The 26,389-nt window shown below is 40.8% G+C and overlaps 1 long non-coding RNA gene across 1 annotated transcript; it reads right to left on the reverse strand.

The window, feature by feature from the left end:
- Positions 1-5,779: 5,779 nt before the first annotated feature.
- LOC144586157 (uncharacterized) lies at positions 5,780-21,318 on the reverse strand. The gene is made up of 2 exons (XR_013540917.1): positions 15,368-21,318; positions 5,780-14,869 (listed from the first exon to the last, which is right to left on the reverse strand). It is a non-coding gene; the product is annotated as an uncharacterized LOC144586157 (long non-coding RNA).
- Between the last annotated feature and the right edge of the window lie 5,071 nt (positions 21,319-26,389).

Here is a 26,389-nt window from a genome sequence, read left to right on the forward strand (position 1 = left end):
TCTTCCCCCCACTTTCTCAGAATCTGCAGCCTTGATGGGTACTATCTGCTGGCTAAACAATGAGTGTGCCAAAAAGAATGCATGCCTTGCCATTGGGACAGAAAGGTGCACAGCAGCTCTTAAAGGGGAAGGATGGATCATTGTAAGTAGAAACACAAGTGGATGTAATCTTTTGCCCCCTATCCAAAAGGGTAGCAACCCATATACTAAATCCAATATGCCAGTGTGGAAATGCCCTTACTCCCATGGAAAGTGCTAATACAATTGTAGTTTGAGAAGAGGTAGCCATGTTTGCTTATGCTAGCATATCCGACCAAAGTCAAATACTGTAAAAAACAAAGAAGAAAAAATGTTGTGGTACCTTAAAGACTAGAAGCTATATTTTAATGTGAGCTTTCATGGACAAGTCCTCTTCCTCAGACTTGGAATAGAATTCTAGTCACCTAACAGTGGAAATCAATGTAGGTTTACTCTGAAATAAATACTACAATTTTCTAAATGCTATGTATAGATTATCTTGTTTGTTAGTTACATATAGAATATGTACTTTCTCCAAATAATTCCTCCCCCTGCAAATTTTCATTCCCCCCCCCACTAAAAACATCTTTTCTGAAGATATGTTGAGTGGAGGGGGATACTTTTGATAGTAAAAAATTGGTTCAATCTTGTGAGAAGAAGCCAAAGTAGCCATCTTGGAAGGGGGCCACCAGTAAAGGAGGAGAGGTTTAAATAAAGACCCCACCCACACCCCTTTTGGCTCACCTGGATGGATGGATGGCTGCCTGGCTATGCCCCTGCCTGGAAAACTGGGATGGAGCTCCATGGGTTGAGATTCCCTTCCAATTGCTATTTCCTCCTCTTTTTTAAAGACCTGGATTCAACTAATGACTCAGTCCCCATTAAAATAACAGGAACCTGAAAACATGGCTCAGAAAAATGAGCCACGAGCCAAGTCTAAGTCTAAAAAAAGGAAACCAAGTTGAGTCTGAGTTGAATTGCCAGGGCAATTTAAGTCACACTCAACAGTGATTTGCAAGTTGATAGTCCCCATCCATGGGATATTGTGGGTTTTACTTCTAAGTAGACATGTGTAGAATTGTACATACATCTGTTCCTAATTCTAGGAACAGGTTCCATAAACTCCTGCATTGTGTAGCTCTTCTTTTTAAATTGTGTTTCATTGCTCTGTGATATTTAAATCTAGTTTGGTTTAGACAAGCCATAGCACCGAGGTGTTCTAGTCAAAGATTTCTGTTGAGTTCTTCTGTGTTTCTGTTGTGTTGTAAAGTACCATTTTTTAAAAATTAAACTGAGGCTGAACTGCTCTGTACTGTTCCTTCATTCTCAAGAATGGATTTTTGCTCCCTCAGGGAGGCTTAGCTTGAACTACAGGATGAGTTTCAGATCAGGGAAAAGAACATAGTTCAACACCTTATGAAGGGATGTTAAAGTAGACAATGTATTAGCCGTGTACTGCAGACAAAATACTGGGTTGCAAGGGGCCAAGAATCCATTTTGAATGTGACTGTGCCTTTGTTAGCTGCCTACAAGACAAGTCCTTCTGTGACTGAACACCATTTACTGGCACCTTTCTTGTCATCTGGCCAGAATTTCTAACCAAAGTCTAGATTATGTCGTTCATTGGTCTGAAGTGATATAAATTCTAGAGTGGATTATTTTGTTCATTGGACTGAAGTCACATAAAACTCTAAAGTGGATTTTACAGTTCAGTGGACCGGAAGTACAGCACTGCATTACAGAATCCTATTATCCCATGAAGCTGCATTCAGAGATCTGGAACCCTACTTTTTTAAAAAATTTGGGAGTTTCTGAGAAAGCAAAGATTGGGTCCCAAATCTTTAGAATGCCTGACTGCAAAGCTTTCTTGACTTTTTAATTATATTAGGAAGAACTAAGGGATTAAAAACCTAGGAAAAGTTTCTGTGCGTTTGGATATAATTAGAAAAGATGAGCTGGGGTCTTGACTGTGTTTGTTACCTTAGCAGTTGTAAAAATGTTTGGCTTTGTGTTTTTACGCTAACTGATTTTTCTCTTAATGCTTGCCTCTTGTTCTTCTGTCACCTCTTAATGGTATGCTCAGGGCTGTTTTAACCGAACATCAAGAATGATAGCCTCATTCTTGGTGTTCATGCTAACGTGGTTGCACATTACAAAGTCAGAGGTTCTTTCATTTTCAGTGCAACTGCTGTTTTGCTCCTATTTTGATAAAAATGCAGAGCTTTGACTGTATCCTGCAGGATTATTGTTGAGATTTTTTTTTCTCCAATTGAATCGGGGAGCACTGGGGTTAAAGAAATAGACTATAAATATGATGCTGTTATTGTTATATGCTGTCATTCACCTGTGACCCATGGTGACTGTATGACTGAGTCACCTCCGAAAGGTCTTATCATCAACAATGCTTCTCAGCTCTTGCAAACTCAAGGTTGCCAAGTTAATCCATCTCATAATTATATATATATGTGTCTCTGTGTGTGTATATATGTGTATATATATATGTGTGTGTGTGTATATATATATATATATACAAATAAATACTAGCACAGCAAAAGATGCGTACACTGTCTCCTTGTTGAGTTCATAAGGTCTCTTGCATTCAGTGCTCTTAAAAATACTACCCTGGATGCAGACTCAACAGATGCCATTTTGTATGTCTTTGCATTTAACCTTGCCAGATTCTTATTTTTAATTCCTGTGTAATGTAAGATCTGGGATGGATGAGACAGCAATAAGTTACATAACATTCTGAAATACTGGCCTTGATGAAGTTCCGAGTCTCGGCAAGGAATTACATTCCTCAGAGAAGGAGACAATTGAGACCTTATTCCAGTGGAAGGAGTGAAAGAAATGTACAGCTTACCTGTGCATACTGCTTCTCTTCTTCTATGATGTAACATGAAAGCATCCTTCAGAAGTTAAGAAGTCTTATGATCCATGATCACTAGCCCAGACAGGCTAAATCAGGCAGTTTAAGATCACATAGAGGTGTGATATGCATCCATGTAGCCTATGCACCTCAAGTGGTCATATTTGTTTCATCTCCCTTTCACAGGATTGACTAGGAGACAAAAAGTTGGATTTATTTTGCTTCTACATTTGTTTTTATAATACTTTTAACTAACATAGTTAATATAATGTTATTAATTCTTTAATATTTGAATAATAGACTGTTTTGGGCTTTTAATATTGCATTTTTAATGATGTAAGAAACCTTGAGTCCTTTTTAAGGAGCAAAATGGGGTAAAAGTATATTAAATAAATAAATAAGAAAGAAAATGAATGAACAAAAATTCCCGTCTTTGCCTCCCTCCAATGTCCTCATTCTTCCAGCAGGAATACTTCAATTTATTTATTTATTTTTCTAAAAAGTGCCGCGCATCAGCACTACCCTAATAGGCTTTTAAAAAAAACATCCTTGTTTCATCCCACTCCCACTCCATGGAGGAGCAGATGATTTTTTTTTAAAAAAAATTCTCAATATTATTAAGTAGCTAAATTATCTGCTTAAGCCGCTTAACAATATTCGGAAACTAAACACAGATGGGAAATTGAAAGCAGCAAACCATCTGCTTTGGATTAATTCCAGCGAGCGCGTATGCTGGAACCAAACCAAAACAGAGCAACCAGACACACAACTAAAAGAGAGCAGACAAAACAGTATGAGTAGTAACATTCAAGGGAACGGTTGGTTTACATTGGCACTTGTGGCATGTGGTCGCTGGGAAAAGGTGTGACCAGTCCATCCCCAGAGGGACCAAACAACACCTGATGTAGTCGCATCCATAGTTCGCTGTAATACCCAAGAATCATTATGCAAAACAGGGGTTGAAACACCCTGCCCATGGGATGCATGCAATCTCAGAAAACTCACTTCTGTAACTTTTGCTACTTAATTTCCTTTATACTTATGCTGTCAACATCAGCATCACTTCTGCAGCTGCCCTCAAAACCATACAGTCTGGTTATCTGAGCAAGAAGAATTTTGTTAGATTCAATAGGAACAATAAAAGTGGCCCTTTCATACCTCTCAGGAACATACCTTATCTCAACAATCTGCATATTTGCAAGGCTTATGGGGTGATTGTGAGAATAAAGCATGCAGAAAACAATGTGTGCAGAGTTGGGGGAGAAAGTGAAATTCCATGGAGAAAAATTACAAAGAAACCCCAAACACTTGCAACCTGATTTGAAACAAAGGCAAGGCAAGTGGGGTTAAAAGAAATGAAATAAGGCTGAGATTCACAGACTGGATATCCTTACATGCCCCCTTTCAATGAATCGAACCTGGCTCCAGTCCAGCAAAACTCATGTCTTCCTATCATCCCTGCTCATCTTCGTTTTATTCCTCATTTTTGTTTCTTCTTATGCATCACTGACAGCAGCTGTCATTCTCTTTTGTTTCAGTGGCAACTTCAGCAACCTGTCTGAAATGCTTCATCTTGGATTCTTGAAGGTCCAAGGTGGCCTTTTGGTACCAAAAAGTTGCTCACCCCCAGTGCAAATTTATTAACAGTCCCAAAACAATTCCTTAACTAGTTAGTACATGGTATCTACTGTAAGTGCCCTTCACCCCGCGCAGATTAATAATACACTTTAGGTTAAGGCTACTTTTCACAGATAAATAATAATGTGTTTAACATTATATATGATTTTAAAGAATCAGAAACAAAAAACCTTTATCCTTTTCCCTGGCAGATTAAGGTCCAACATATTACCTTTCCTTCGATTCTTACCAATAATTGATTTTAAATTGGGAGACTTGAAAGAACCAAGAAATATCTGCAGGTAAGCCTTATAGAATTTAACACTCATCTTTAGACATGGGGACAAATAAAAAAACAGATCATGATATCTGTGAGAAATCGCTGATTCATTAAATATTCATCCTTTCATATTCATCAGTTCCAGAGACCCCAATGAATATGAAGGGACAAATATTTCCCCATTTTGATTTGTCCCCCATTTGGAGAGAGTGAAGGCTAGCCTTTGGCTTTCCCATTCTGCTTACTGACCTGCCGATCAGCTGATTGGTGGGCCAATAGGCAGTCACCCACCCCCAGAGCCTATCCCCCACCCCCTTCCTCTCCTTACCATAGCCACTGCCACCATCCAGCACTGCTACCACCACCACAGTCTCCAGCTGGCCTCTGCAGTCATGGCCTGCAATAAGGGACAGTGGCTGCCTTTGCAAAGATGGCAGCTGCGACTTCATTTAGGGTAGGAAAGCTGCAGCCTCCATCTTTGCAAAGGGCAGCTTGGGTTCCCTGATAAATAAACTTGTACAATAACCAAACACCTATAGTTATTTCTTTATTTGGGGTGCTTAAAACTGATATATATATAAAAGAAAAACATTATAAAAGCTCAAAAAATTATTGTTATGCCAAAGATGCTTGGTAACAAAAAATTTAGCCACATAATAGTAAAAAAGTATATTTATCCTTTATGAGCCATAAGATAGGCTTAAAAATATAGATTATAGAGACACAACAGTATTATAGTATTATATATTAACTTACCAGATACAAAAAAGGGCCAGCCAGCATACTGCATCTACTAGCAATTTCTCCTCTCTCTCTCACTCTCTTTTTCTCTCCCCTTTGAATCAGCTTATTTTTGTATTATTTCTTATGAAGTACTGGGTAGTTCAGTGGTTTAGGCAAGCCAGAACTTGGGAGTTTGATTCCCTTGACAGAGGTTGGATTCAATGATCCACAAGGTCCTTTCCAAGTCTGCAGTTCTAAGATTATTACTGTTATTTATTTCTGCAGGCAATGGAACTGCACACAAGGAACGAGGATGTGGTTAGGCTTTCAACCAAACTTTTAAGAGAAAAGCAAACCAATGCTTCTGGGAGGAAGCTTTCAGTTTACCTCTTTTTTTAAAAAGTGACATAGCAAATAGTCACTGCCCAATTCACACTTACATTTCCTCCCACTTCCTCAACCCTTCCACAGGGCTGAGGAAGTGGTTAATTTGCCAATGTCCTGAAGGGGCTTGTCTTATTAAGCCACTTCAGGATATTGGAAAATTAGAGAAAGGCTGCTGCAAACCAAATAGGGTCATTTGAGATCTGTATGTTGCTTGGATGTGAGGATCACACCAAATGGCATATTGGACCTCCAACTGACCCTGTTCAGCCTGATTCATTTGTTCCTTCCCAACTGTGTAGACAAGCCTATATATATCTACAGTTGGAGAGGTTGTAAAACAACCTCTGAGTGCCCATTTGTTAATGTCTCATTTAACTTCTTGGTGTAGTAGGACTCCTGAATCCTCTGAGGCAAAAAGAATGCCCATTTTCAATTTGTATTGAACTGGATGACTTTTCACCTTCAAGCTCAGGGAGCGCAGAATTGCTCAATGAGACTTGTGAAGACCTTTGGATTGAGATGCAAATCCCTTGTAATTAATAAGTATTGGGATAATCCTTCTTGGGGCAATTTGTTACCATGCCTGAACTAATAAAGGATCTTGTGATACTGAAGAAACAGCAGTAAGGACTAGATTAAGAATCAGAAGGACTGTTCTCCGTGTAAATCAGGCAAAGCACTAATTACTGAGGAGGTAGTGAAAACTCCAACACTGAATTTCCCCCAGTAGCCATTGAATGTGTTGAATATCTGAGACAGTCCTGTTTAAGCACATGCAGATGAGCAATATGAGTTTTAAAATTCCTTCCAATGACCCTGTACCTGTTTTAATTGACTGTATCTTGCTATGTTTTGCTAATCTAAATTACACCTGTGTCTGCTTTAACAATAATATAATCCTAAAGGTTAGGGATGACAGATGGTTCTTGTGGGTTTTCCGGGCTGTTTGGCTGTGTTCTTAAGGTTTTTCTTCCTAACGTTTCACCAGTCTCTGTGGCCGGCATCTTCAGAGGACAAGAGTCAGGACTCTGTCTGTGCTCCTACTGGGACACAATGTCTACAGAAAACCCACCCTCACAGATTGATACCTACACAAAAACTCCAACCACCACCCACAACAAAAAAGAGGCATAATCAAAACACTGGTAGACTGTGCAAATCAGAACTGTGAAGCTCAATTTCTCAGCACCAAACTCAACCATCTGAATTGGGCCCTACAGGCAAATGGCTATTCCAAGAATGAAATCACAAGAGCCATCAAACCAAGAAAACAACACCAAACTGAAGAGGAAAAACAGCCACTCAGAAATAAAGTATTTCTGTCATAACTCAAAGGGGTCACAGACCGCATGGGGAAACTTTTGAAAAAACACAACCTACAAACAGTATTCAAAGTATTCAAGCCCACCATAAAAATACGACAAATGTTACGGTCAGCAAAGGACAAAAGGGACCCCCTCACCACTGCAGGAGTATACCGGATACCTTGCAGTTGTGGCCAGGTATATATTGGAACAACAAAACACAGCATCCACACCAGAATCAAAGAACCTGAGAGACACTGCAAACTAAAACAACCGGAAAAATCGGCAGTAGCTGAACATGCCCTAAAACAAGCTGGACATGAATTTCTATTTCAAAATACTGAAGTACTGGACAACACCAGCAATTATTATGTTAGACTGAACAGGGAAGCCATTGAAAACCACAAACACCAGCAGAGCTTCAACAAAAAAGAAGAAAATCTAAAACTCAACAAAGGCTGGCTCCCAGCACTGAAAAATATAGCCTGCAAAAGGTCAACAAACTCTACCCAGCTACAAGGACCAGTGATTACTGCACACAAAAGACAAGCTAACAACACCTATCAATCACAGTGACAGATTATCTCTCCCACTTATCACAATACACTCACAACAAAAACACATTGATCACAATCATCACCCAATCTCCTGAAAAAGACAAAAGCTGATCCCAAAGCTATCAATACTCAACTATCCAACAAATAAACTATCCACATAGTCAAAGCTATGGTTTTTATTGTAGTGATGTATGGAAGTGAGAGCTGGACCATAAAGAAAGCTGACTGCAAAAGAATTTATGCTTTTGAATTGTGGTGCTGGAGGAGGCTCTTCAGAGTCCCCTGGACTGCAAAGAGAACAAACCTATCCATTCTAAAGGAATGCTCACTGAAAGGACAGATCCTGAAGCTGAGGCTCCAATACTTTGGCCATTTCATGAGAAGAGAAGACTCCCTGGAAAAGACCCTGATGTTGGGAAAGTGTGAGGGCAAGAGGAGAAGAGGACGACAGAGGACGAGATGGTTGGGCAGTGTCATCGAAGCAACCAACATGAATTTGACCCAACTCTGGGAGGCAGTGGAAGACAGGAGGGCCTGGCGTGCTCTGGTCCATGGAGTCACGAAGAGTCGGACACAACTAAACGACTAAACAACAACAAATCCAACACACTGCAAGAGAGTACAGATAGAGTTCTGATTCATGTCCTCTGAAGATGCTGGCCACAGAGACTGGAGAAACATTTGGAAGAAAAACCTTAAGAACACGGCCAAACAGCCTGGAAAACCCACAAGAACCATCAGATCCTGACCGTGAAAGGCTTCGAGAATACATTAAGGTTGACAGTTTATCTGTTATTTGAATGAAATATTTTGAAACTAGCCAGAGACTTCCAAGATCAGAATCCAAATGTTAACATATCAACAATGATCTAATTCAGTGAATAGTCTTTCAACATGGAGGTGACAATTGTTTTTCTTATATATGCTGTCATTTTCGAACCAACTTATAGCAAACGTAATGGGGCTTTCAAAGTAAGTGAGATATTTTAGGAGTGGTTTTACCAGTTCCACACCCTCAGTTAGTTTCCATTATTAAGCGGGGATTTGAACCGTGGTCTCCTCAGTCTTAGTCCATCATTCTATCCACTATAACACATTGGGCATCTAGGTGATAATTAATAGGACATTATCTAGTCAAAGAATAGTAGGGACAAGGGATAAATGTGTTTGGACCACATGTTAGAGAAACCAAAGTAAACTGAGCCCATTTGTTGAACCAATATGCAGACTGTAACACAGTTATCTGTTTCTAGTGGAGATGGGAGAAGGCATTTATTTCCATTACTGATGCTTAGACTGGGAAGGCAAATCCTGTTTGGATTCATCCTTGTGTGGTTTGCGGGGCAGGGGAGTTCTAGTTCCAAGACCGTGAAATTTGCCAAGTTGTTTTCTTTTTCCTTGAGAAAACAACCTGTGATAGAAAAGGAGACATCTCTTGCTTTTTGCTACATGGAGTATTTTGTATATAGTGAAGTCTTGGGTCTATATCACAGAAACCACCAACATTGATTGCTTTAACAACAGCCTATTCATTTTCAGAGTATAAGAGTTTTATACACAGTATGTTTATAATTTGCATTATTTAAAGAAAACATGATTCAGGTGGAATTAGCATCTCAGCCTTGCAACAGAACCAAAGTCCTTTGAAGGTGCAATCAAGTTCTTCTGGTGGAGTCTCATCATGTCAAGATGACTAGGTTTGAGAAAGATCTACAGAGAAGCAAGAATCTATCACATCCCTAGTTTAGACATATATGGGGTAAAGTACATATCCAGTGTGGTGTAGTGGATCAAGTGTTTGATTAGAACCAAGGATTCAAATCTCTGTTCAGTCATGGAAACTCACTGAGGGGTGTCAATGGTAAATCACTCATTGAACATCACACCTACCTAGCAACTCTACAAAGGTCAGCATAACTTGGAAGGGATTTGATGGCATGTAACTTAGATACATACATTTGACCTAAAGTCAGGGGCAGATCTGCTATGAAACTAATGAAGCTTCAGTCTTTCTAATCCCAGAGGGGGCCCAGAAGTAACTGTAGTCCACATTTTAAAAAAAATCGTGGTGATCTGTCATGGATCAACCCCCATTGAAGAAAAGAGACCTCATTGTTGGTTGCGAACAGACCTCCATAATAGTTTAAGTTTCAGAGTTCCAGAAATATAGGTCTTCCACTACCTGAAATGACTTCATAGAAAATATGGCAATTGGGGAGAATATCTGAGATGATATTTTAGAAAAGTGCCATTGTGTTCTGGGAGGGGGGCAAAAAGAAAACAGAGCAAAAAGAACCACAGGGAAGAAAAGACAGGGGCATTTGTAGAAGCATGAGACTTTTGAATATCTGGGGTGAAGAAGCCGCAGGAGTGCTACAAGCAAGGATGCCTTGTGGTGAAAAGAGAAGTAAGAAAAGGAATGGAAAATTTTCAACATAAGGACAAGGTATCTATGTGTGAAGCAGTTAATAGGAAACCAGTGTGAGGAATGTGTGATGGGGAATATCTAGATGGATGGCTACATAGATATCCCAAGGTTAGAAAAATGGAAAGTCAAGTCAAGGGGAAAGAGTTCATCTGTGATCCTTACCTTCCAAAGCTACAGAGCAGTAGTTTTTCACACCAGGAAACTGAATACAAATTACCTAAAGCACATGGCTTCCAATCAGCATAGCCTTTTGCTAATGTGGAAGTTGTGCATGATGGGGAAACAGTTCCTCTAATTAAATCTAAGAACTCCACAGCTGTGAAACTATAAATTTTTATCTACATCAGTGGTAGCTATAAAACTGATTCTAAATTAAAATATTAACTTTTGTTTTTATCCCCCTGCAAGGCAGCTTAGAAATGGTCTGCACAGCCTATTTCTATAGGCTAAATGCTGTTATCTAGGAAAGAAGACATTCCTTCCCCATAAACTTAAGAATTCTTTTTTAAAAGCACATATACATTAAAACTATTTCTGTATTTCCAGAGGGAGGGTGTTCCACATGCAACACACTTCATTTTTTATTGTTGTTGTTTTCTCCTGATGTGAGAACAAGGAACAACATCTGGTCTCATTTTATGCTGGAAGGGATATCTGTAGTTCTATCACTACAGGAAAGAAATCAGAGATGAAGTTCAACCATGACTTGTCATACCATTGGGGAGAATGAGGCAGCCAACTCACACAGCAAATATTGTGGATAAAGAAAGGGATATTTGTATTTGTAAACAAGTACAAATATCCCCATCCCTTGTGCACCTCATGTGGGTATGGCTCTCGAAACTGGCCCATCCACTCACAGTGCCACCAGCCTCCTGGTTTCCTTGCCAATGACAGAAGTAGCGCTGCTGTCTTCCTGCCAAGCTGGCCACTTCAGGCAGGAGGCAGGAAGACAAGTCTCCCAGCACAGCAGCTGATTGGTCAGAAGAGCGGGGAAACCACTTCTGCAATTGGCAAGGACAGCGGGAGGCTGGCAGCACAACAGTGTGTGGCCATACCCACACTAGGAGCACCTGGGATAGGGATATTGGTATTCATTTACAAATATGAATATTCTCATCTCCAATTGGGGACCATAAAAGGACAGTGGATTGTTGGTTATTGGATTTTCTATTCCACTGTCTCAGGTTTACAATAACTTGGATAGCTTTAGAGAGTAGGCCTCTTGATTTGGGCATCAGTAAGCATGTAGAGGGGCATAATAAGTACATCTTTGCTAGTCTTGTTCTTATGTGTGAAAATGAGAAACAGCACAACTTTTCTCCCGGCTTCTGAGGCTGCATGGTATTTGTGCATGTTTTTTAGAAGGAATTGTGCACAAATTCTACAAACCATGTGGCTAAACTAAGATATATCTCCCGCTTTTATTACATGGTTGATTGGCCTTTCCTTCTGTGCTTGTTGCAGAGGTGTGTTTCACTTTGCAAAGGAGAAAGAGCAGCAGTTTTGTGCAGAGAGATTTGCAACCCAGACAACAAAATCAGGAACAAACCCTGACACAAATTATAAATGCAGAACCCGTGTGTCTTCATGGGGCAACTACTTCTTCAATAAACAAATAGATAATATGCAAACAGGAGCAGATGGAACAAATGTGCATTAAACCACAGCAACTGAGTTCAGCTTTCATTTTCATATGCCAACCATCTGTCCACAGTTTGCAGACCTATCTGTGATAAATTGTCGTGCCTGTGTTTACAACTCTAAGAAAGTGCCAAGCACCCTTCAACAATACTTCTCAGACATGGGCTGCTACTGTTTGCATTTTTAATAACTCCAATTTCCTGGATATATAAAAACCACAGGGGTGTGTTTATGAGCAACATAGACTCCTTTATCTTCTCCCCAACCAGATTAGCTCAGCAGCCAGGATATGGGTAAAGCCAGCCTTTGGACTAAGCAGGAGAGTAAATCAACTCCAATGTTAAGTTAAATCACAGAGGAGTTCAGCTCGGTTCTTTCAGAATAAACTGAACCACCCAACCATTTGCTGCCCAAACAATTTCCAGGAGTAACTCACTGGAACAGCTCTCAAGGGAAGGAAAACCCTGGGCTGTTCTTGGGTCAATGCTGACTTTGGGCTATCAAGGAGCCTGATCCCACTGCTTAACCCCCCCCATCCCAATTTAAACCGTGTTCAGCATGTTTTAGGTTGATTTAAATTTGGTGATTGCACAAGGAATGTGCAGTCATAGATTAATTTGAAAGGGGGTTGTGTTATTTTCTACAGCAGTGAGTTTTTTCGCTCCTCTTCAACAGGTCTGTTTATTTATATCAGATATGTGAGGAATTAGAAGGAGACTGGGACTTGTAGTCATACAAAGATGAAGTCTGTTAAGTTTTCTGTGTAGTTTGGATTTAAAGCACTGAAATGTTCTCATGGGATTGTTGTTCCAAGTTGGCTCTGCCTGGCACCAAGATAAGGAGCAAGGTTTGAGGAGAAGACCAAACACCACATTCCTCTTAATTGAGATGAGATAAGACACCTGCAAGATCTCATGTGAAATAGGGATGGTGAGCTGTGTTACACCATCATGATCCTAATTGGTTAACAGCTTGGAAGTGTCAGAAAGAAGGAGGTCCAGAGATATGTACATAGAAAAATGGTTGTTTCATGTATGTGACAGGTTGATGATGTTGTTGTCGGTGCTGTTGAGATGATTGATGGGAGAAGAGAGGTTTGTCTTTTGAAAGAGAGGGGGGAGAGATTTGCCCAGCTTCTCTAGAATGCTAAGATGTAGAATGTTACAGAGATGATTACTTAGAATAGATTTAGTTGTTATTATTTTAACCTAAGAATAGTAAGCTTATTTTGATCATGGTAACTGATTGGATATGATTATGCTTTATGCTTTAAAGCTGCAACTGTACTTTAATGAAACTACTTTATTTTCTTAATAAAACAAACATAATTCTAACTCAGTACTTGTCTCTTGAACAGCAGGATTGCACCTGAATCCAGTGGGGACTGGAAAGGTCACTAATTGCTACTATATAGAGAGGTCCTACCTAGCCAGTCTGTTGTGCTATCTAAGGAAGCACACAGTTCATGGTTTATTGCCTTGTAAGCAGGCAAGAGGTCTGTTTCAGGTTGAGCTTGTCCATAGGGCAAGAACTATGCACTTCTGAGGCTGAAGGACCTGCCTCAGGTAAGAAAAGTGGTGGTCGCTTGCACCTATAGTGACTCCTCGCCCAAGACACCATCTCTTTAGGGAGAGGTGATTCTGACAAGATATATTGAAATCCATTCCTTATTTGTGAACTCCACGTCCATGTTTTTCCCTTCCTTCTTGCTTTCCTCTCCACTTTTAGGGGTGGGAGCGAAACTCTGGAGGGGTGGAGAGGAAAGCAGGAAGGAGGGAATGCAGGGGCAGCTCTTCAGAGATTCTTTCACAGAGTGTGTGTCACCACCCAGTGAGCCAAACTCTGTGAAGCTGAATCAACATGGAATGTGCATAGAAATACGAGCTGGTGTCTACTTCTGCTAGAGCATTCAGATATATTTCCAGACAGGGAAGGTGTTTGGGGACGGACATTGCATTGGCTACAGGTTAGGGAAATGAATCCTCCCTTGCTTCATCAGCATAGGAGAGGACAAAGAAGTATCAAATTATTTTTCTCACCCTGTGAGAGAGCAAGGTATTTTGTCGCCCTCTCATCAAGATGACAAATCCCGATTGTGTTTTGGTTTTGCACAGGTGAAGTGCGCCAGCTCTTCCATGCTTCCATGAAATAATGTTTTCATTCAAATAATGAAGCCTGTACAAAATGCAGGTGACTACTGCTCTCTTGCTCTGGCTTGTCAGGATTAAAAGCATGAGGAGGATGGGTCTCTTTCAACTCTTAGGCACAGTTCCCTGCTTGCAACGTCTGTGTGTGTGGCTTCTCAAAGGAAAAAAGCACACTGTTTGTGCAGACAATTTGTGGAATTTATGGAGACCTTGACAAGAGAAAAAAAATGGCACTCTTTTTCTCACCCTCACCTGAAAGAGAGGGGAGTTCACAGGTCTTGATAATTCATTGAGATGAATTGTCAAATTGAGGCAGCAGAAACTGGTTAGAACAATGAACTTGGAAAGTATTATTTATACCTGTAGTAAGCTCTAACATGAACATTTTATCTAATTATGAAGTGGTTGATTATGATAATGTACTCAAATGTCCTATGCTTGATGGGAAGTTGTACCTGATTCCAGTTTTATTAGAGACAGCAGGGAGTAGGGAGGGAGTAACAATGACACAGTGTAAAGATAAATGATTGGCCTAGTCATTTAAAGCATAAATGTATTTCAAGTACATTGGTATCAACAGCTAAACAATTTCCAGACTTCAGGGGAGTCAATCTGGATGCCTTGCAAACAAACACTAATACATAAAGAAGTAGTTAAAATAATTTTTTTCAAAAGATGTTCCAGTCACACTGTAAGAAGCTGCTTTGTTTTATCATTTCTTCATACTGTGATGGTAAACTCTTCATAATTTGCACCTTCTTTTTTTTCTCTCCACATCAGCCATGCTAGTTCCCCTTGAGTTACATCCTGTTGATGGGGGATACTTTGCTCCTGTCCTGATATGTATCTGAGCTGTTTGTATACCAGAAGATCTATGCAGTATTTCAAATGACACCTTAAATAAATGCAGAGAACAAAGTTTGTGGCAGATCTGTAATATCTCATTAGAGGCAGACAAGCACATGTATCAGCTGAAGCGTTTTAATGTGTGGTGGCAAATTGAATCAGAAATACACATTTGCTGAGAGAATTGTCTTTGATCTCTTTAACGATCATCTATGTTGGATTGCAGCTAAAGCATCTACTTCCCCTGAATTATTGCTGCTTGAAGGACTGAAAACAAAAGGAAAGAAATGCCAGATTACAAAGGATACGAAGCATTTTAATTTGCCTCATTACTATTAGGTGCTTCTGCCTTTAAACTGAATATTGTGGCAATTTAAAGGAGAGAAAACAGGTGTCCTTCCTCCATTGTGTCAACCCAAAGGTGAGGGGAGGACGGGAGCCTGAGCCACCTTGTTTTCCAGTTTCAGGTAACAACAGGACAGAAATCACACCAATCAAGAAATAAATTCCACTTAGCACTCTCTCTAAATAGAAGCTGGGAGATTACCTTGTACTTCAGAAATATTTTTGGACTCAGATGAAGTATCGACAATGGGTCAAATTTCTGGAGCTTTCTGTTCCCTCACATTTTTAAACCTCCTGACCTAAAAAAAAAAGAGTTTTGGAGAACCTAAAGGCTCACCATAAATTAGCAGCTCGTTGGTTGGTCCAATGAGCACATTCTGCAGCTACTCAAAAACAGGGACAGTGTGGCACAAAAGAAACTCCTTATTAGCAAGATGGATCTGAAACAAATTGGGCAGCTTTTACATTTTTTTATACAACTGAGACTTTAGTCTCTCATTCATAATTAGAAAAAAAGAAGAAAATCTATTGATATTATAATGAGGAAAGACTAAGGCATGTTTAGCCTTGAGAAAAGAAGACTGAGGGGAGATCTGATAGCATTTTTCAAATACTTGAATGGTAGTCATACTTTGAAGAAGAGGAACAGAATTTGTTCTCGATCATCCCAGAGTGCAGGACATGTAATAATGGGCTCAAGCTACAGGAAGCCAGATTTAGGCTGAAAATCAGAAAAAAAATCTCCTAACTGTTAAGCAGTACGACAATGGAAGCAATTTCCTCAGGAGGTGATGAGCATTATAATGCTGCAAGCATTTAAGAGAAAATTGGACCACTGTCCATCAGATCTGCTTTGATTTGGATTCCTGCATTGACCCAGGGGTTGGACTCAATAGCCTTCAAGGTCCCTTCCAACTCAGTGATTCTATTAATCTATTATTCTTTGGTCATACTAGCTAGATATCAAAGTTGCAGGACTGGATAAACTGAGGTTATATTTAACCTCCAACTTATCTCATCTTGGAATTGATATGTTTTTGGGTTGCTTCTGCTTTCATCCAGCATAACACCTGTAGAAACTGAGAGAGAAAATTGATTCTGTGTTCTTTAAAGTGAAATGCCCCAAATGTTTTCTTCAAGTTTGCTGTCTCTGAAGAAACTTTCTGCCAGGAAGTGTTTGTGTTGTATTTTTTTTTTTTGGTTTGAGGTTTTTGTTTGTTGGTTGGTTGGTTGGTTTCTTTCTCAGCCTTGCCCACCTTAATGAGAAGTCCTAAAGTAAGTCAAAAGAATAGAGGTGGGTGCAAGAGATTAAGAAGATGGGAGAAAGGAAAAGCAAAAGTGGTTTTTGTTGAGATTGATGAGAAATTGGTCTTTTAAAAAAATCATGCAGTTGTTCCCTTTTTTCCATTGTTCAACAGAGGGGCAAGGATTGGAGAGGAACCAAGTTTTTCATTGTTGTGGTATGGTTTTTAGAGTAGTAGTATAAGAAAAATTTAAGCACCAATTTAAAATTAACACAAATCCTCTTTCAGTAAAAATATAATGTACAGTAGGACCCCCCATATCTGTGGGGAATGCCTAAATCCAAACTCTATATACAACATACAAGGATATATGACAAAAGTCATAAGAGCCACACTCTTGTATGCTGTATATAGGGCTATGGTAAACCATGGATAAATGAAACTGTGGATATTTGTCCTGCGGATATAGGAATCCTATTCTAAATAGTTTTTTAAAAAGATTATTCACAATTAAGCTGATATGTGACTACTTTCCAGTGACTTTCTAATCTTTTTGGCCATTGGTCCCCATGCCTGCTCTTTCAACTATAAATCACACAGGAGCTTCCACTGACAAGAAAGGTTCACTGTTGTGTAAGTTACCATCAACCTGTGGAGGACTGGGATGGCTCCACAGCCCTTTCTACTCACACTACTCCTTCACATGAACACTACATGAAGAGGCTAGAATATCCCCCACGGTGGGCATGAACCACTAGAAAACCCCACAAAATGAAGCCATAAAATGGAAAGAAGAGAATAACCTCAGTGCGCTACATTTCTCAGGGGTGTTTGAGATACAGTATTTGTTTCACCTTGTTTCATTTCCTTTTTTTTAAACTGTTGGGCCATAGCTCAGTGAATTAGGCATCTGGCTATAGAGCTAGAGGTCGGGAGGGCAATTCCCCACTGTGTATCCCAGAAGAACCAGCCGGTGTGGCCTTGGGCAAGCTGCACAACAGTCCCAGGGCACCCGCAGAAGAAGGGAATAGTAAATCACTTCTGAGTACCCACTACCTAGGAAAAACCCTGAAAAGGGTCACCAAAAGGCAGAATTAATTTGACACCACACAATTATTATTAATGGAAAATTATGAGATTTACAAGAACTTCCATCTGCTTCGGTGCGTTTCAATATCTCATCCTATTCCCCTTGCTGAAGATTGCAATAAATAAAGTTTTGCTTTACTCCAGGTGATGGTTGTGATCTTTCTCATTATGGTAGGGGTAAGTGAAGGGGTTCTGTCATTTTCATACACTCACTTCTCCATGACAACTGGAAAGCTGGCATGAAGAAAAGAAGCAACTGAAAGGAGAATATATATTTGTGTGTTTTGTGAAGGGATAAACCTGACACTCAAGAGATAAATTATGGTTGAGTCTTTGCCCAAAGCAAAGGATGCTGGCTTCTCCTCTGCAGAGAAGCAGTAGCCTACAGGTACAGAAGGAGTACAGACTTCAGAGCTTGACCTTTAGCTGCTAAATTGCCTGAAAAGTGCCGTGATGCTCAACTGTCTTGGTACAAAGCAGTACAAAAAAAATTATAACCTTTGGGGAGGTTAGAAGAAATGAGGGCAGGGAGAATGATACAAAGCTAGATAAGAAGAATTTCATTTGGACGTGATCAAAGGTGGTGAAAAGCAATGAAAGAGATAAAGGTGGCATATAAATGATATAAAATAAATAAGATTCATGCAGAACCCAGGGGAAAAAATGGCAGGCAAGTGCTGCATCTGGAACAACCCTCACTTATTGCTTGTTAGAGGCAAGGGAGCAATGTTCCTCCGAAGCTGTGCATTGGGGGTATGCAGCCAAGTCAGCGTTGCCATGTATTTGCTTCTGGTCATGGCCAGAACCCCATGCACAGGCTGGGCCCCTCGCCTAGCACTCCAGAAGAACAGAGGGAACATTGGAGGGGTGCCATATGTGCTTTTGCAAAACAACCGAGTCCGGCACACTTTTAAAGACTTAGGTCTTTCCCCCCTTAATTTAAAGCTGCTTGTAGGAATGCATCATTTATGCACCCACGTGATGCCTCGCTTTTTGCCAGGCCACTACAAGTCAATTTAAAGAGAAGCCACGAGTCCCAAGATGGCACTCAGTGGCATCTTCTTTGTCTTGCCTCACTCCTGCATCCTCCCCCCACCCGCACCAAGATACTTCTCTTCAGTTCCTCAGTAAAAGCTATCTCCATGACGAACAGCAGTGATTCTCCACTCTTGCTGCTGCGTGCCATGCATTACAGCAATACAGCTATAGTTATGGCTGATGAAGCACACCCATTACATTTCCCTGGTTTGAACTCTTTGTAAAATAATTACTCTCTGGACTGAAATTTCTCACACTTGTTTTCAACCCAAGGGTGAGAAATTTTTTGGAAAGCTTCATAAAATCCCATTTGGCCGTTTTATGAGAAAATGAAAGCTGAGAAATAAAAACAAGTGTTCTCTGCTGGCGAAGAAACATTTCACATGCTTTATTTGTGTTCAGGTAAGTCAAAAACGGTTTTCTTCTCCTCTTTTTTTTAAAAGCCTAGCAATTATTCCTAACTGTGCCTTTGACACAATGGTAGACATTTTATTTAGAATTTTCTGAAAAAGCTTTTGAAATCAATTACAGGAGGAGTAGAGGGACTGCTCTTTTATTCCACTATTTTGGAGCACACTTAGCAGCATAGTGCCCTGGGTGACATTTTGTGCCAAGGCCATATATTAAAAGTTTTCAAATCTCATCTTCGATTTATTATGGCTGCAAGACTAACCACTCTGACTGAGTTCACAAATACATGCTCATTGTTTGTTTTTCTTCAGCTTATGACTCACATGGAGGATGATGGGACTTGTCTCCACTGGGGGACTATCATGTTTGAGGTGACTTGTCATTGTGTGAAGTCTCTGTAGTGATGGCTCATTTGTACAAGGCAGTTGTGTCTTGATGCTGCACCTCAAGGTGAGAAGCATGTATGAATGAACCCCCCCTTAGAAAACAGAGCTCAAATAATAATTATTGCAAATTTCCTAAAACCAAATCACAGTTTCACTAGCTGTCCTGAAGCCTGCGACATTTTACGTTTCAGCCCTGATGTGTAATGAGCTACTTCATCTTACAGAAAGCAGCAATGAGGCATCACTAGAAATAGGTTTCACTGCCACAAGACTTTGAACCAATTCACAAAGTTGTGCTGGGTTTTGCATGACAGCTATGAGGTTCATGACCTCACAAGCTGACCTTTAGTTGGGGTGGTTAATATAGTGATTGTTTTCCTATCCAATGCAGTTTGTCTTATTCTGAGCAAACCACCATCAAGAGTTTTTCCAATGTGCAGCAAACAGTGCTTTAGACTTCTCTTGCCATTCTTTAACTCTGGAAACTGGAGAGGGAAATCAGAGTTCTTATCCAGCTATCTTCAGTAAGGTCACTGTGCAATCTTGTGCCAATCATGCCTTAGGACTCTTATTTATTTATTTATTTATTTATTTATTTATTTATTTATTTATTTATTTATTTATTTATTTATTTACTGTATTTACTGTATTTACTTACTTACTTGTTTGTTTGTTTGTTTGTTTGTTTGTTTGTTTGTATCCCACCCATCTGGTCTATACGACCACTCTAGGAGGCTAACCTTCCTCGAAGGATCATTGCAAGGATTAAAGTAGGATAACCCACATCCACTCTGAGGAAGGTGGGCTACAAGTGTGAATAAGAACATGTTGCCCCCTTAATCTGATGATTAGTAATATCACCATATCTACATATTTCTACAGGGTAAAATAAGAACTGCACAAAGGTGCTATTTTCTCTGTTACTTCAAATTTCAGCAATTCTCTACACTTATGAAGCAGGGAGGGGCAGGTATTCTGTCATCTTCTGTGCTCCTTTTCTGACAGGCATCCTCAAGTGTTAACTATTTGGGTTTCTCAAGCTTTATTGCAATGCTGAAAGAAAAATAGGGGCAATATAAAAATCTTGATGATCTAGAGAGAGATCAGCCTTGTTTATTACATTTCAAGAAGAGGCAAATCTGGACTAGTCCTATTCAAGATGACACATTCTATCAGATCCAATGCAGATATAGTTCACAGCAAAAGGAAAAAGCAGCCATTAATACCACTGGTACAGATTAGCTGGGAATATAGACCACTTGAATTGCTATCTGCTCCTTGACTCAGGGGGCTATGGGTGAGTTCTTTCATATTCTCCTCTGTGGATCAGTTGAAAACCACTTCCAGCTGAACACTTAGTCGTGTCCTCTCAGCACATGTTGACCACTCAATATTCTCAAGATAAAACTGACAATGTCAAAATATCAAGCTGGACCAGGAGAAAGGTGTGGTAAAAATCAATCAATCAATCAATCAATCAATCAATCAATCAATCAATCAATCAATCAATCAATCAATCAATCAATCAATCAATCAATCAATCAATCAATCAATCTCCTGTCAATGAATCTTAGGACAACTTCAAAGCCCATGAGGAAGCGAAGAAGCATAGAGAGCATGGCCCAAAAAATGCCTGGTGCCAAGCCAGGTGGAAAGGAAGCAAAATAGAGGTATGTCTTTGTGCATATGTATGTCCATCCTACTGTTGAAACAGTTCCCTGATTTGCTTTATAAATGGAAAGAAATTGCATTTTCCCTCCAGGCTGACTGAGCTACCTTCCTTTGGGACAAAACTAATAACTTGCTAGGCTACTGAAGAACTTACACCCACGTCCTTCTCACAGAGAATTTGGAATCTAGTTGGACCTTCCAGAGCTGGGCTGTCAGTTGTTCTCCTTTGCAGCTGATATTGATGTAGGTAGAATTGGCATCTGGACAGTTTTAAACCAGCTTGGCAAAATATATATATATTATTTTTTCTTACTTTCTCTGTCATCTGGCTTTTCTCTTCTAGCATGCTTTAAAAACAAGTGATAATCATGTTTACAAACCCTAAGGAAATTAATGTACGCAGAAGAGCTATAACCCTTTTGACCCCCTGAGATTAGGATTCTAGGAATAAATACCCAGAACACACACACACACACACACACACACACACACACACACACACACACACACACACACACACACACACACACACACACACACACACACACACACACACACACACACACACACACACACACACACACACACACACACACACACACACACACACACACACACACGGTATTGTTCCAGTAAAACCAAAACATGGCCTTTCTGCTAAAAATTCAGACAATAAATTGCGACCATACAACCAAGGAGATAGTTTAATGTAGTTAAATTTATTACTTTTAATGGATTTATGTCCAGTTCTGTTCTGGACTGTGGCTACTTTGTTTAATGACATGGCTGTAGGACAAACATATAATTGCAAGAAAGTGTTCTGTGAAACATGAAGACATCTACAACTCTTCCCTATAGCAAAATTATTTTCTACATCCACATAGCTTTTCACCATGGTTCTGCAGTTTGGTCTCTTTGATCTTTGTGCTCAGCAGTCTATTGTTTTTATTATTTTAATGTTAGGAGAATGGAGTATAAGAAAAGCCACACTAGACCATATCAAGAGTCTAGTACTCTATATCCAATTGTGGAGAGCCAGATGTCTCCATGAATCACCCAAGAAAAGTAGAGTACAAGGCTTACTGGGATGGAGGGTGAACAAGTGGGCTACTGGTCCGCCCTCTGGTGAGGCTCCCAAGGGCCAACTCACCACCTTCTGCCCAGTGAAGGTGTGCACTCCTTGCAGAGGAGAGGACAGCCCGCAGCTCTGGAGTGGATCCTTGGGAAATGATCTTCAATACAGTGAGTGGGGCTGGCTCCCTTACTGGCTCAGCACTTTCTTCCGGGCTTCACAGCCACCGCCTTCCGTGCCGCTCATGCCTGTCCTGCATGCTCAACTGCTCCCAGCGCCACAGCTGCCATCCTGGCTCACTGGCTCCAGCAGGGGAGGTCAGTGCTCGTAGCTACCTGGGCAACCAGGCAACACCTCTCACTGGCAGCAGCATGAGAAGGCAAGAAGGGGCCCGGCCTTGGAGTAGGTTGGCCAGGCAAGGCTGAGGCTCCCTGGGCACCCTCCCATGGCAGCGCCAAGTGGGTCCTTCTGGAGCCCTGCAGGTGAAAAGGGCTGAGTCAGTGCGGAATAGCAAAGGGCCTTGCCAGTGCGTGGCAGGGTGCAATGAAGGGCCAGTAGAGGAGTGCCAGATGGGCCAAGCCGGCTGGCCTGCCTAGCTGCCCCATGCTGGGCTGATCCTGAGCCTGTTTGTGGAAGAAAGACAAAACACTTCATTCCGCAGAGGCTTTTAGGACTGCCAGCCTTGGGCATCAATGTTGGGATGCACAGGGGTGGGGTGAGGGCGAATCCAGGAGAAGGCTTAGAGGCCGAACCAGGATGGGGACATTGCTGTCCACTAAATGTAGATGGACTACAGCACCCATCCTCCCTGGTCCAGGTGGCTCAGTGGCCAGCATCTGGTGAGCCACAGGCAGAGGTTGAAAGAGTCATGCTTTTGGACTGCAAATCCCAGAATCCCTTCCCACCACCATCTCTTGGCCACTAGGACCACCAGCCCTTATAGCTGGAGGAATCTGTGGCTTCTCATACAAAAATAACTTTTCTGAGCTCTGGAAGGCGGTCACTCATTTCCGCCCTGGATGTGAAATTTTACCCTTCCTGATTCATCAGAGGCATATTCAATGTCAGGTTATCTGTTGCTGAGTTTAGTGTGATTTGGGCCTCCTGCAGATTGTACTTTAGCAAGTATACAGTAGGACCCCCTTATGTCAAGTCCAACTATCAAGCAAATTTATCAGTCCATTCTAATAATTGGCTCCTCGAGCTTGAAACTTCAGTTTGAGAATATTTTGAAATTAAACAAGCAGTTCCATCATTCCCATTAATATTGTAGTAAACAAGTACAAAGTGTGTTGATACAAATAAAATGTATTCATTCATTATAAAACTGTTTTTTTTCTCTCCCCCCGTTCCCCCAATTTTTTCCCTTCGGCCTTCAAAAATGTGTAAAATATATGATGTGGCCCTTGTACTGAAAAGTTTGGAGACCTCTGCCTTAGACACAAGCTTTGAAAGAGCTTTTCTTACAGTTGAACTGGGATAGATTTCATACTGTGTTTATATGTGCATGCCGCAGATTAATGCACAAAGAGCAACATTTCTTAAAGTGCTGTTGACAAGAAGGAGGCAATGGTTCTCATCAAGAATCATGGCCCATTTGTTGACAGTTGAATTGCAGTAAGTCAAGTGTTAATACCATCTCTTTTTGCTATTTGGAAAGTGAACCAGTCAATTTGCCTCACTGTTGTTCTTTGTCAGCCAAACAGAAAATCATTCTGTTGGTGTTAAATGCAGTGGAAAAACATGGAAGTAGAAATACTCCTAACCTCAATGAGATCCACGAAGGAGTTTCATATTGTAAGTAAAGTGAACTCTCTAATTCTGGAATGACTAACTATTTCCCTTTTGTTCTCCTCCACAATATATCAGATACAGAAAAAGCAAGAGCCAATTCGAGCCACAGATAGAAGATCTGGAGGTATTACTGAGCTCACACTTAAGGGTAATTGTATAGATTTTAGCCAAAGTTTTTTTTTTTTAAGGGAAACTGTTAAGTTCATTAAATCAGCCTTCCTCACGTCTCCAAAATAGAATACGAGCAATTATTCAAAGCAGATTGCTGATAGCTAAAACAAGACCTGCCTCAACTTTACCTTGGCATAATATGTAGAAATCATATTAGAATCTAATTATCACCTTCTAAAACAGACCCATGGGGGTGGTGGGAATACTAAACCTACAAAAATATCTACCAGCCTTCCTCCATGTACCCACCTAAGTCTACAGAACAGCTTCTGAATTTCAAAAGCCTTTACTATCTGGTGCATTCACAGACATTCATAATGACTTCAAGATTACCAGTAGATCATTGTTGATATCAAACCTTTGTCTGATTCCCTTCAATTCTCAGTGGAACTGCATTCTATGGGCAGACGAAATAAACAAAGAATCGGAAGAAGGAAAATGGTATCCCATGTAATATAACAAGGATATTGGTCTGGATGGCAGAACAATAGCATTTATTGTTCCCAGCAGGTATCATCAAGCAAAAATACACTTAACATTCTGTGAATAATAATAATCTTCAGTGCTGAGATAAATACAAATGGGAAAGACAGACAAATTTGCATTTAGAGACTTGCCATACTTACATAGGGAAATTTCTTCACTGGAGCACATGTGATGGATCTGGCAAGGGAAAAAAATGCCTTTCCTTACTGGTAAACCGCCTCTCTGTAAAGGTGTACCAGAAAAGAATGCTGTTAGGCTGCCATGACAGGCTGATTATAGTCTCAGCATTAAGTTGTCCAGCTGTCTGGATAATGTCTAAACCCTAACATGTTGCTTGAGGCAATGTCTCGTATCTCAGTGTTGTTTCATATGCTGAAGTCTTAGTGATTTTAGAAATTCGCACGAAGCATTTGTCTGCAAAAATGGAAGGAGAGCAAAACAGATTGCAATCCCCTTTCCTCCCAGCCAGACATTATACTGGACAGCCATCTGTACCTCGTGGTCTACACCCTGCATTATTCCTTCATTTCTGCCTCAAAACAATTATTTTTAACTGCTGGGGAAAACATCCCCCATCAGAAATTCTCCCAACTGATGCAGGGAGTAAAAACAAGTTATAGGTTTCCTGCCTGCAGTCTGCTCTGCCAGACCCATGGCTGGCTGGTTTGCTTTGTGTGGGCTGCTGATTACTTTTAAGATGAGACAAACGTCCATTGTTCTTCTAGCAAACAAATGGCTGGCATTCCACTGGGAATAAAAGTCATTTTGGCATCTCTTGATTGTTCCTTAAACTGTTCTAAGAAACACCTGTGGAGTAAAAGTAACACAGTTGGAGTAAAAGTAACGAAGAAAAGCAGTACAGAAAAGAAGGGGGTTCATATATTTGACATTCACTGTTGATTCTCAGCACCTTGTACTCCAAATGAGAGCCCGATAACAAGCTGTCAGCTGCCACCCAATTCAGTATTCAGTACTTAATCTAGCAGGTCTATACAATCACCTCTTCATATTTTTTCTTTACTAGCTGGAGTGAGGTGATCCCCTAAAGACATAGCATGATCACCAAAAGGCAAGGCCTTCAAACGGACAGCCAGAGTTACAGCCAGTGTCTGGCACAGATGGATAAGGCCAAACCCCGACCTCAGATGTTAAACCCATTGGTGCTGGAAAAGTAATTTGAGGGTAGGTAACCATCCAGCTTCCTGTTCGTATGTTTGTACTAGGCCATGGGTTGGCTGTGGCCTAAACCCTTGTAAATCATGTGTTGTGTTGAATGTTGTACTACCGTATCTGCTGCCCAATCAAGGCCAAACAGCCAGGGTCGGGAGGGTGTCCGGTGCAACTGCCAACTCACCTGCTGCAATAGGCGGTACTGCATCCTGCTCATCCCTGCCCAGCTGATAATCTGTTGCTATCTCTGCGGCTTTCCCCTGCTGACCCCTGGTCACTGCAGATGGCCCTGCAACCTCCAATGTCAGCATCTCTTGCTCCTCCTTGTCACTCTGGCATTGAGGTATGATCATCGGGGCTTCGGATTCCTTTCTGGATAGCCCCACAACCTGCTGGTTGGCTTCTAGAGAAGCAAAACAAGACTTTAAATTTTACGCCATTGCCTTAAGCTTAGCTCGTCTATGGCTCTTTGCTTCTCTAGTTGAGCGACACAGTTGCAGCTCGCTATGTTTTGCACTGCCCTGTGCCGCTTTCTTGGCTTCTAAAACTGAAATCTTGTCCTGCAACTGCTGCCAGATAGGCCAGGTTTCTTTGTCCGAAGATGACTGTGGAGGTGAAACCTGGGGAGGTGCATGATTTTTACCAGATTGCTTACCTTTCTTATTTCCTTGGCCCTTCCTAGGAGCCATGTT

This window comes from Pogona vitticeps, chromosome 1 (assembly GCF_051106095.1).
Source record: "Pogona vitticeps strain Pit_001003342236 chromosome 1, PviZW2.1, whole genome shotgun sequence".
Lineage (NCBI taxonomy): Eukaryota > Metazoa > Chordata > Lepidosauria > Squamata > Agamidae > Pogona > Pogona vitticeps.